The following is a 13,473-nucleotide window of genomic DNA, read 5'->3' as shown; positions in this document are numbered from 1 at the left end:
ACATCGTTTCCATGGCTCCCTTAGAGCCCATAGCCTGTGATGATTCTAGAGTCATGCCTTCAGTCTCAGAAACTACATATAAAGATAAATTGAAATTACTTTAATACCAAGCACTCATTTGCATTAAGGATCTGTGCAGTCTTTAATATGTACTTAGTCCATCAAAACTAATACTGCTTTTGTTCAGTTTAAATAGAGACCACTGCAGAGATAGCTATGGAGTCTTTTACCTGTGTTAATTAAACTGCTCAGAATTGACATAAATGACCCTATTCATAATGTTCTGTTTTTGTTTCAGTCAGTAGGCCTAAATCATTTCTACTGTTTACAGAACCTCTGACAAGGAAGCAGGGCCTTCTTTGGAGCGTTTTGTTCCCTGAGAGAAAGGCAGAGGCATGCAGGACACCCTCCTGCTAGCAGATAGTGGGATCTTTTTAACCATGGAGAAATGTTGATTTCATATTTGTCTGTATGTGTGAGATGAATGCTGGGCATGATTTACTTACTCCAGAAAGTGTTGCCTGTAACGTGGAGACACAGGACAGTTTAAATGGAAGAGTAATCACAGCACACAGCTATTCATCTTCGCTGTCTCTGGGAACCGCGAGCTGATTAACTCTTGCTGTGGCTGGCTGCCAGGAGAAGCCATCAGCTCCTGCTGCCATGTGGCTCTGTCCTCTCTTGTTCCTCACTGAGAAGAGAGCCTTGATCTCTCACTTCTCAGCTTTAACCTTTAGTCCACATTGGGCAGGACAGAAAAAAATAAAGCCTCTTGTTTTCTAAGTCAAGACTGACAAGGTCCAACATGACTCACCTTTAACAAACCATGGCCACTTGCATTCTGTTTTGAAAACCTGGAACTTGAGGAGCATCTGTCTTGAAAAATCGAGGTTACTGAGGTCTGAGTTTAATCCCTGGCACCACCTCACATGCCTGAGTGTGCTCCCAGAGGCTTTGTTCTTCAGAATTCTCAACAACATAATTAAGTGTGCTATTTCTGGTGCACCATAAGCAAGCATCACACCCAAGTGGACAACTACCCCCTCCCCGCACCCACATCATGTACACTGCACCCACATCATGTACACTGCAACCAAGTTATATGCTAGCACCTTACATAAAATGTTTGATCCCCTGTAAGCCCAACAAAATGTGTGCAACCCCTAATCATCATAGAAATAACAAAGGGAAAAATATCTTTTAAGTGTGCTTAGTCTAGGTGACTGTAATCCTGGCTAAAGGATAAAATTACTTACATAACCTTTGCCTATCAAGCTTTATCACTCTCCTCAAAACCTTTGTGGCTATTATTCTGGTTGCTTTATTTGCCCTTTCAGTGGCAGCCAGTTTATAAGGTAACCAGATGTGCTTCTAAAGAGTGTGAATTGTTTATCCAGCTCCTGTTTTGAACATTCTGTTACGTGCCGGTTGCTGTTCTAGGCTCTGCAACCATGAGAGTGAACCAGACATTCAAATGCCTGTGGCCAGTTTGATGATTATTCTGTAGAAGAGATCAATATTAAATAATACACAATTATAAATAAGATGGTTTCAGAGTTTCAGTGCTATGATGAGGATGAAGCAAAGTGATAATTTAGGGAGTGAGTCCCAGGTGGGTAAAATTAATATAGTGGTCAGGGAAGTTGCTTTAAAGAGGCTGGACATTTAATTAGCTATGAACAAGTCCAGCAGGTCCAGGAAAGTGAATTCTAGGAAAAACAAACAGTAAGTAAGAGCTCTGTTTTAAAGATTAGTTAGAATATTTCCTCTTATTATTCTGGGAGCTTATTTGAAGACTCGGCGCTGTTTAAACTTGATACTGAAACTGTTGGGATTTTGTGTTTGGTGAATTCTTTTTTAAAATTTGATATCTTTCTTTCCCAAGAAAATGTTTATAGCTATGAATTAATTTTTATGGAGTATTCCATTTTTCAGAAGGTGTAGCAGATAATGCTATAGATATTTTACTTGGATTTTTCACTTTGGGGGACTTCTATAGTAAAATATCTTAAGTTTTCATCTAAAAAATAATTTTGCATCCCAGGAGAGATAAAAGGCAGAGCAAACTCAAGGATGCAATATAATGTCTCCTCCGTTCCAGCTGTGAACTTATGGTTTTAGGGCCTTGAACGCACAAATTTTTCTCTGCAAATTTCATCACTGAGGTCTGGGACCTCAGTGCCTGAGATGAGTCTAGTCCAAGGCAGGAAGAGTGATTATTTATAAGGAAACCCAAGAGAAGAAAAAATAAAATAACTTGGAATGACCTACATTTGGGGTTAGCACTCAACACATGAAGACTCAGAGTTTCACTATATTTTAATGAAAAAGTGAACTTCTAGGCAGGAGTTAGAAAGAGTCCCCAAAGTTACTCTGCAAGTTAGACTTAAGGAAAATGAACTAGTCAGGGAAAACAGACATGACACAAGGAAGACAGGGCAAATTTTTAAGCAGAGGCTGAACGTGGGAAGACATTTGACTCTTCGAATTTCTATGCTTCTGCACCCTCCCCCATGGCTGGAGTCTCAGGGCCTGCTCTGTCACACATGCAAAACCAATCTGCTCCCGTGACATGGAGCATGAAGGTTCATCTCCTAAAACTTTACACCCTATTGAAAGAATATAATAGTGTTAAAGAAAAGCTAATTCTGTGATCCTTTCGCATCGGGCTACAGATGGGATGCCATTTTCAAGGGACATTTTTTTGCCCCAGTTCCCATCAAATAGCTCCTGAAATAGGCATGATACAGCCCCCTTGAATAAAATAAAATACCTTATTTAATTGCCTGAATGACACTCGGGATTGTGCTGCTGAATCAAGCCCAAACAGGCCCAACCAGAAGCAATATCCAGGGGGTAACTTGACTGTGAGGCAGCTCCAGGCCCAGCCCCCACGACTGCCAGCACAGGCTGATGGAAATGAAAACAGGTCTGGGGAAATGCAAATGAAATCTGCAAAGTATCAGGAGGGAGAGGGAAACTGCTTCCGAGGGTAATGAGCTCATTGATTGCAAAGATGGCACCTCAGCCAGCCCTCCAGGGTTCAGAGCCCCCATTAGACACAGAGGACAGGGGCTGGGAACCAGGGACAGGAGGTACATAGTAGCAGACTCAGCCCACAACTCACTCATCACTTACCTGCCTTTTCTAGAATTCTGCACCCTATTTTTATTCTTTGTGTATTTCCTCCATTGGTGTAAACTTGTGTAAGTTTCCACTGTATTCTTAATATTTGTGAGAATAGCAAATCTTAGATCTTTTAAGACCCTTAGTTTAGTTTAGTTTGATTGAGTCAAGCTACTCGTGGCATATTTGATATGCCAAAAACAGTAACAACAAATCTCACAATGGAGATGTTACTGGTGCCTGCTCAAGTAAATCGATGAACCACAGGACCATGGAACGACAGTGCTACAGTGATTGAGTCAAACCCAATTTTAAAGGTTTTTACCAGACACAAAGCTATTGACTACTATTTCTATGTTCATTTTTTGCTGGTCTTTAATGCTTAGAATTGAAGAAGTTTCAAATTATTCCTACTTTGTTGAAGATATCATTTTTTACCCAAAATATGCATTACATACACTAAATCAGTTGGGGTACTTTACAGAACACACATCTCAAAAGAGCTATTGCAACAAAATTGTGTGAGGAAAATAAATTAATAAAGGTGCACAAATAGTTAATCTTATTATGGTGTAGAAAGCTAAAAAATATTCCACTCACCTTTACCTTCTTTAGGGTAATAAAAGTTTTAGAATATTTTTAGCATAAGCTTCCTGGACCTTCCTAATACCGGTCTCCTTTTTCACTATTTTCTACTCCAAAATATATTGATGATTACTGATTAATTCATCAGCTATTTCAACTGTTTTTATATTTTGGGACAAGGACTTAGGAACTAGTATTTTATTAGTGCAAACTGTAATGATCTGAATTATGGACCCTGCTCCAAATACATGAGCATATTTCTAAACTGCGCGGCTGCAAAAGCGGCTGTGCAACACATCCTAAGACACTCCCAACTCATTTTCCATAATTACCACACCATATTTGATTGGAAACAAGGTGGCACTGATGCTGCCCGAACCCCTCGTGCTCTCCAGCCCGAACCCCTCGTGCTCTCCAGAACCTGACTCGCCTTAGACAACACGTGACTCAGCACACCAGGCATGGAACTCTAAGTGTGATCCCTGTTGGAACCCTACGCATGATTTCTGATGGACATCACTGACTGTTTTGCAAGATTCAGACAGAATGGCAGCCGCAGGGCACGAAGAAACTGCGGTGGCGGCTGCAGCGTTGCTGCTTGCCCCAGCCAGGCCAAGTCTCAGCACCCTCAGGCATAGAGCTATGGCGGCTGTATGCAGCGGCTCATCCACTGTGAGGTGCTGTCAGTGAACCACTGGGTGACCTGGGACTCCGTGCAGGTGTTCCACCTGGCACAGACCCTCTGCAATAGGGTCCTGCTCTGCCAGCTGCTCAACAACCTCCAGGCGCACTCCATCAACCTCAAGAAGATCAACCTGAGGCCGCAGATGTCCCTGGTGCTGCCCAGAGGCGCAGGCAAGTTCGTGTTTGTCAGTGTGCAGATCGTGACAACATGCCAGTCGACCAAAAGCTTACATTTGATAGACTGGTAACACCTGTAAAGCCTCGGTTCCTCTCGGAGAGCCTGGCAAGCTCCCTAGAGTATCCTGCCCACACGTCAGAACCTGGCAAGCTACCTATTACATACTCAATATGCCAAAAACACTAACAACGATGATCCTCATTCCCCTGATCCTGAAAGAGCCATTCTTTATATATGTATACATATATACATATATACATACATATATAGCAAGGAGTCTCTTGCCCACGTGCCTGGCTGTCTTCTCCGGGACTCCTCGGAGGGGATGGGCTCCAGCTTCCCTCTGCCCTGAGCAGAGCTCCTGGAGGCCGAAGACCTCCGGAACCTAGCCACAGCCATGCTCAAGGCCCCTTTCCACACGTTCAGACAAGCCTCACGCATGAAGGTACCAGCAGAGAAACTCAGGTGTGTTTAATCCTATCAACAGCCAACATTCAGAGACTTAAAAGCAAGCTCCCAGAAGTAGTATATCCTGTAACCTACTTCTCCCTCTGGGAGAATCTGGCAGGCTGCTGAGGGTTTCCTGCCCACATGGGAGAGCCTCGCAAGCTTCCCGTGGTGTATTCATATGCCAAAGCCAGTAACAAGCTGGGTCTCATTCCCCTGACCCCAAAAGAGCCTCCAATGTGGCATCGTTGGGAAGGCTGAGTGGAGAGAGGCTCCTAAAACCTCAGGGATAAGACGAATGGAGAGGTTGCTGAGACCGCTCAAGAAATTTGATGATCAACGGGAAAGTAATAAAAAAATACTTAAAAAAATATGTGTGTAAGGTGATTCTGAACACTTGCCAATAGATATAGATGCTGATAACTTGTTATAAGAAACCTACATGTAAGGATGGAAGGATGGGATCAGGGGAATAAGGATGCAACACTGCCAGCCTGCTCGCAGTACCATCAGATTCCCTCCGTAATAGAAATAAAGAAACCTGTTGTCTTTCAGCCTCTGTTCATGTCTGTCTGTCTCTGTCTGTTTCTGTCTCTGTCTATCTTTCTCTGTCTCTCTCTCTGTCTCTCTCTGTCTCTCTCTCTCTCTCTCACTCACACACACACACACACACACACACACTTTTTGGCACTTTTCTTCCATATCTGCTTGTATAAACTAGTCAGAAATGTATTGTATGTACAAGGAGCATGCAGCACTAAGCAGTCAGAGAGCATAGTGCCAGGCATTTCTAGAAAAGGGCTTTGAGATGCCATTCCTAAACATACAATCACATTGACAACCAAGAAAAATCATTGACATTCTCAGTGGAGTAGAACAATAGTAAGAGGCCCGCCTACCATTATAGAACACCTAACCTACACTGCACATAATATGTGAGACAGTCAGGTCCAAGTCTGCTCTGATGCAGAGCTGTAGCCACTTAAAGAATGTACATAATGTTTTTCTCATGAAGATTCAGCTCATTCATGAAGCATTTGGGGGGGCTGGCTTTCATGATTTGTGTAAAGTCAGTATAGAATCATCTATGGGACTCAGCCAATCTTATTAAAGAAAAAGAGAGAGTCTTATAATAACTTTGTTACCAATAGTTTCTTTCCAACCAAGAAATAAGGGCTCCCTAATATTTGCAAAACAGTAAAAACATTGTGATCCTTGTCCAGACTGCCAAGGGTCCTGGTTGGATTTTACCTGAAAATATAATTGGAACAATGAGGAAAAATCCCATAAACTTTTACATGGTTATTCCAAAAGTGGGAGACAGGTAATATTCAGGGATGAATGAATAGCATGTTCTCTTGGCTTTCTAGACAAGATGGTCTCAGGAGATGCATAAGGGAGCATCATAAGAAAACTTTCATAGAGTGTCATAGGCTTCAACTATACTTCTAAGAATACTGCACCAGTTTGTGGAAACAAAGCTGCAATATTTTCCCCATGAATTTTGACAAAGAAGCATAATAATTTGTTGAATCAGAAGAGCCCTGAATAGAAGTCAAGAGACAGGAGTATTCCTCGGCTGGTCTTAAAATATTTGTAACTTATGAACCGATGACTTCATAGCTAGGTATCAGTTTTAAGGAAAGAATTTAAAATGCAGGCAGGGATTTATGCACAAAAAAGGTTTATGGCAACATTATGTGTAATAAAAATCCTGGAGACAGCTGAAATAGCTGGTGGTTAAGGTATAGTTAATTAATGCAATTAATGTTTGAAAAGAATTTTTAATAACACAGAAGAGTAATGGTAAGTGAGCTAAGCAGAATACAAGTACAGTATATAAAGCTGGGGAGAGGGAGAGGAGTGGAAAAATTACTAAAAGGAAATGTGCCAAAACATTAACATTTTTGCCTCGAGGTAGTAAGATTATAAGTGATTTATTTTTTCTCTTTCTTGTAATTTTTTATACTTCCAATCTATCTACAATTAAGCATCTTGTATGACCTGGAAAAATAGCAAAATAAAAATAGTAGTATTTCAAATTTAAAATACCAATTCTAAGTGTGCACACTTATGGAAATCCCCACCCACACCTCGGGCTTTCGTGGAATTAGCATGTGTGGGTAAGCACACGTTACCATATACTGTAGGATATCCCAGGATAAACCAGGGCTTTGTCTCATAAAGGCAGTGCCAATGGAAGGAAGACTTTTCTAATGATACACCATAAATGTTTATTGAGGTCATATTTGGTATTTCTTCTGAATACAGTCAGCTTTGAGAGAAAAGCAAAATTCGAGTTTGTAGTTGGCAAGTATAAATATGTCTCGTAAGATAGTGGTGAACTTACCCAAACTTTTCTTCATATAGAAAAACTCTGAGATACCTTACATCCATCTATGGCATCTCTGTATAAACTCACTAGGGTTGCAACTTTGATACCTGGATTTAGGTTTTAAGGAGAAACAGGTGTTTCCTCATTCAATGAGAAATAGTGAGGAGCAAATGTTTCAGAAGTTTGTAGGAAGAGACAAGAAACTTTATGAGAAAAATATCGAGGGAGAAGTAAAGCGTTTCCCATGGCTGGATAGAAAAAACAATTTGATGAAAGAAGTGGAAGAAGTAAATATGGAAGCCAAATAGTACTTGATGAGAGAAGATTTCCACTTAGAACTTTGGATATTCTCTGATGGGTCTCTTGGACATTTCTCAGCTTAAAAGGGATCCTAGCTATTGTTATAGTGCTAGTAGCTGATTAGTCACATTCTGTCATCAAAAATTTTTCATGATATTTACAGCCCATGTTTTTCGCTATGTCTTTTTTCAACATGGTATCACTCTTTAGTCTATTTCAAAATACCCATAATCTTGATATAATTGTTAATATATATGTTAAGGGACTGGAGTGATAGCACAGTGGGTAGGGCCTTTGCCTTGCATGTGGCTGACCCAGGTTCGATTCCTCCATCCCTCTTGGAGAGCCCAGCAAGCTTCCAAGAGTATTCCGCTCACACAGCAGAGCCTGGCAAGCTACCTGTGGTGTATTCAATATGCCAAATACAGTAACAACAAGTCTCACAATGGAGACTTTATTGGTGCCTGCTCAAGCAAATCGATGAGCAATGGGACGACAGTGCTATAGGGTTATAGTGCATGTATGTTAAAGCAAAGATAATTATGCATATACCACCACATATCACTTTGCATATACGTTTTATGCTTGGGAAAAGTTATTGTTTATTCATTCATTCAATAACACATTAGAATATCAAATGTATTCTAAGAGATTAAAATGTAAATATATAGCATTAAGGAAATAAAAAGAATGTCTATAATATAAAATGTGACAGATTAATACATTGAGAAAGAGACTATTTTTGAAGATTCATGCAAAAATATTATTCAAAATATTTTGTAGTTCGAAAACATGGCAGGGAAGCATCCTGTTTCTGTGGAGTAGAACTGCAGAGAGAGTTGTCTTTGCAAACAAAAATGTCTGTAGCTAAATTATAAGATAAATGGAAACTAAAGCATTAATAACAAATTTTAAACTCCTATGATAAAAGAGAAAATAAAAGGTAGAAGACATACATGTAAAGGAGTAAAGGAAAAACTCAGAATAAATACAAAAAAGATGTAAGTTGCAAGAGATCAGAAGAAAAACAATGTGACTACATTTGAACACAAGTTCAGTGTTTTCAAACTCTACTCCATTAAAATACTGAAATATTTTTTTAAATATTTAAAAAAATTTTTTTTCACATCTAGAGCCAGTAGATATGGGCTAATTTGAAAAGTGCCTCCCTGTTGAGATGTTAGGCTGCCCTTCAGAGAACTAACATGAAGAGCGGCACCCTTCATTTCCTTCCAATAAGCCATGAGTGGCAGACATCACTAAAATCTGCCACTCATCTTCTCTCTTTTCATTGTGATTAAACCTCATGTATTCATGAGATTCAAACAATAGAAAGCTTCTCTTCTTCGATGACTAACATCATACACAAAGAAAATGGCATCATATCCAAACACTGGTCTTAGTACTCTTCTTTAGATCCTTTAGTACATTTTTGTTATTATCTCTTGTGAAACCTTGATTTACTTTACTGTTAAGAGTTAGGAAGACAAAAAGAAGTTAAAAAGACAAGTGGTGCTTTATTTAAAATAATTTAATGATCATAAGTTTGGATACAGCTCATGGAGGTGAGCTGTACTGTGAATTCACCACCAGGATCTCAACCATTCTACAAGAAAGTGATCATCAACCTAAAGAGAGGGGTTCGACAGGATGATACCATTTCACCAAAACTCTTCAGTACCACCTTCGAGAACATCATGCTCCGACTGGAATGGGAAGAAATGGGAGTGAAGATAGAGGGTTGACAAGTACACCACCTCCACTTCACTGATGCCATCGTTTTAGTAACATCAAATATTAGCCAAGAGTCATGAATGCTGGCCAACTTCGACCGTGAATGTGGGAAGGTCAGACTGCAGATAAATCTCACGAAGACAATGTTCATGAGAAATGGACTAGTTCCTGACGTTCCATTTGCTCTCAACAGAATGAACATCTCCAAATGCAGCAGCTATGTGCAGCTAGGTGGAGAACTCAACATAACAAATGACCTGGCACCTGAGCTGCGCAGGAGGAAGAGAGCGGCGTGGAACGCCTTCAAGAGCGTCGAAGAAGTAAAGACGATGAAGAACCTCCGGCTCCAGGCACGTCTTTTTGATTCCACCATTCTTCGTGTACTAACATATGCTTCAGGGACCTGGGCCTTACAAAAACAGGATGAGAAAGCTATTCAGGTCTCGCAAAGAGGAATTGAAAGAGCTATGCTTGGAGTATCATGTTTCACTCAAGTGAGAGAAGGAATCCGGAGTGGACAATCAAGAACCAAGGACGCTGTCTTGTTTGCCAAGGTGTCGAAAATCAGATGGGCCGGACACATAATGTGATTTAGAGATGACCGCTGGACTAGAGCTGTTATCGACTGGATTCAGGATTGGCCTGGTCACCCACCTATGAGATGGTCAGACTTCTTTGTCAAAACCCTGAACAAATGGTTTGAGGCTCTTTGTGTTCCTGGAGCGAGCAGACGCCATTGGGCTACACTAGCATGTGACAGGGATGAACGAAGATGTTACTGATGCCTGCTCAGGCAAATCAATGAGCAACAGGATGACAAGTGATACAAATGATGCAATTTTGGATATTGGACCTGAGAGTGCCAGACTTGGGGTGGGAAGGGAACAAATACATTGGCTGGAAGTAACATGGGAACATAAGTGGAACCTGTAGAGCACATGGAAGATGCTAAGGGATGAACCGTATAAAATGTATTTTAAGGGCTGCAGTATGCAACAAAATCATAATTTCCAGTCAACAAGTAAGAGGGGTCTGGGAAGAGAAAAAAAAGATGAGGGCAGGGGTATGAAAAGCACTTTGATGGCATTGCTGTGCAGTAGCTATATTATATGTTCCTGTACTACTGTTCCATACATAGCACTAGTCGATGAAGTACCCTCCTGGCGGTACGCAAGGGACCATAAGTGGTTCCAGGAACTGAAATGGGATTGGCTGCATGCAAAGTAAGCTAGCTACTGTAATACCCCTGGACTATCACTCTGGCCTTGACATTTTCATATGAAACTTAGTTAGTAGCATTTAGTTCTAAATATTTTGAAGGCATTACTATGGTTAATCTTATGATCCACATTACCTTTAAAATACATATATGTATGTTTATTTAATGCCCATACATTCAGATAGTTTGGGCAATCTTCCATAAATTGATTTTTAGCCTTATATGGAGGTCAGGGTACACAGTAGTCATGAGATTGGCTTCTCAGCATTTGCTTTGATAATTTAGTGTGAGTCAGTACATGCTCAGCCCTTATAAACATGACTTACATACCTGAATGGACATATTCTTTTTTGATCCACGTGATTCGTCCCAGGTCTGACTCCTGCCTCTGGTGCTCAGGGTCACTATTGGCTATGTTCAGGGTCGCTCCTAGTTGCACACAGGAGTGTGCATTGCCATATGCAGTGCCAGGTATAGAATCTGGATCAACTACATGCAACACAAGCTCCTTACCTGCTGGAGTATATCGCTGGCTCCAGGAAGGACCTATTATTGCTTTAGTGGCTCCTAAAATGTAGTCCATCACTAGCATCTTGTTAATGGGTAAATTACTCTGGCACCACCCTAGACTGCTAAATCAGAAACTCTAGCAGTGAGACCCAAAACACAGTTTTAACAAATTCTTTAGGCAATTCTGATGCCAACCAAACTTGAGAATTGCTGCTCCAATAGTTGAATAAAATGTTCTAGAGAAGAATTAGACATAACTTATTTGTTTAGATCGTTAGAATTTTTGACTGCTTGATCTATCAGTTTGTGAGAGGGATTAATTTAAATTTCTCTCTACATTTATAGATTTATAAGTTTATCCCTATATTTTTCAATTATGGCATAATTTATTTTAGGTTTACATTACTAAGACCATTTGAGTTTAGAATATCTGCATTTTACTGAAACTGTTTTTTATTTTATCATTATATAGTTGTTGTCTCTTTTTTTTTTTTTTTGGAGGGGGTCACACCTGGTGATGCACAGGGGTTACTCCTGGCTCTGTACTCAGGAATCACCCTTGGCGGTGCTCAGGGGACCATATGGGATGCTGGGAATTGAACCAGGGTTGGCTACGTGCAAAGCAAACACCCTACCCAGTGTGCTATTGCTCCAGCCCCTGGTTGCTCTCTTTAATATTATTTTGTGTTAAGGTGTGTTTTGTCTCTTAGCAATGCAACTATAAAGTTTAATTTGTTGACATTTGCCTAAAATATTTTTCTTTTCTCTTTATTTTCAGTTTCCATATTTTGCAATTTATATATTTATTCTAAGTAATTATAACTGAATATTGCTAATTATTTAGATATAATATATATGCTTTTTCATAAGGGAATAAAATTTATTTATAGCCACTGTAGTTAATACATACTTTAATTATTTTTCATCCTATCACGCTAATTTTGTTTGTAAAACTTTTATTTTTAGTGGTATTTTCCATGCTTTTTAAAAAATTTATCTTTACTTAATTTGGCTTCTGAGTTATGTATTCTATGTTGAATTTCAGTGGTTACCTATAAATTTTTGATATGCCCATTTAACTTCATAATGTTTAAAATTCTACACTATCTCTTCAGAATACATATCATTTTCAAGTATATTTAAATGTTCATCAAGCTATACCATATGTTTTCATCAAAAGATTGAAATTTTATACAGTTTGTTCTCTGACTGCAAGTGTTTTAAATTATAGAACCATAGCAATAAGATATAGAAAAATTCCCCAAGTAGTTGAAATTTAAAAAACAAGCTTATAAATAATCTATGGGTCAAAGGAAAAATAGAAAAGAAAATAAAAAATTCTTTTACATTAAATGATGATTAAAATGAGACCTAGAAAAGTCAAGCAACTAGAATAGCCATATAGATCAATACATGCATTTAAAATGCTTATATTAAAAGGAAGAAAGAGGCCCCCTCCCTGCCCCCTGCCCGCCGCGGCTCGGGGCTTCTCCTGAAGCCCCGGCCTGGCACCTTTCCGCCGCCGCCGTCGGATCCTGACCAATCTCCATCCTGCAGGTAAACAGGCAATCCCTTGGAGAGCCTGCCTCAGCGCGGAGAAGCCCCCTCCCCGCCCCCTGCCCGCCGCGGCTCAGGGCTTCTCCTGAAGCCCCTGCCTGGCACCTTTCCGCCGCCGCCGTCCGATCCTGACCAATCCCCACTCTGCTGCTTAGGGGCGTGTCCTCATCTCAGGGGGCGTGGCCTAAAAAGTGGGCGTGGCCTCTTTCCGGAGCACAGGCCGCTAACGCGGCCGCAGTTATTTTTTTTTTACCATTCCATGCCTTCTCCTTTGGCCACAATTGATAGAATTCATTCCTTCAAAGAACTCCCTGAGGCCCTCCCTTTCCCCCACTTCCCGCTGCCGTCTTTGTCTCCCGAGTTTCTGAAGTCACTCCCTGCTCGCCCGGCGCACCCCGTCTCCCAAACCGGCTTGTAACTGCGCACGTCCATCAGGTGCGAGGACCATCCCTCGGCCACGCCCTCCCTTTCCCCCACTTCCCGCTGCCGTCTGCGTCTCCCGAGTTTCTGATGTCACTCCCTGCTCGATCGGCGCACCCCGTCTCCCGAACCGGCTTGTAACTGCGCACGTCCCCCCCATCAACAGGAAGACACTGGGGGCGTGGCCTGTGTCTTAGTGGGCGTGGTCTAAAGTGGGCGTGGCCTCCTCTCAGAGCGGCCAACGCTAACGCGGCCGCAGTTATTCTTTGCTACCTCAGCTCAATCCGTACTGTGTATTCCTTTGAAAACTCACTTTTGCGATCTCAAACATTTACGCAAAATAGCCATTAGCTTAGGCTGACAGTATAAAAGCTATCA

Source organism: Sorex araneus, chromosome 6, assembly GCF_027595985.1.
Source record: "Sorex araneus isolate mSorAra2 chromosome 6, mSorAra2.pri, whole genome shotgun sequence".
Taxonomy (NCBI): Eukaryota; Metazoa; Chordata; class Mammalia; order Eulipotyphla; family Soricidae; genus Sorex; species Sorex araneus.
This window is presented reverse-complemented; position numbering follows the sequence as displayed.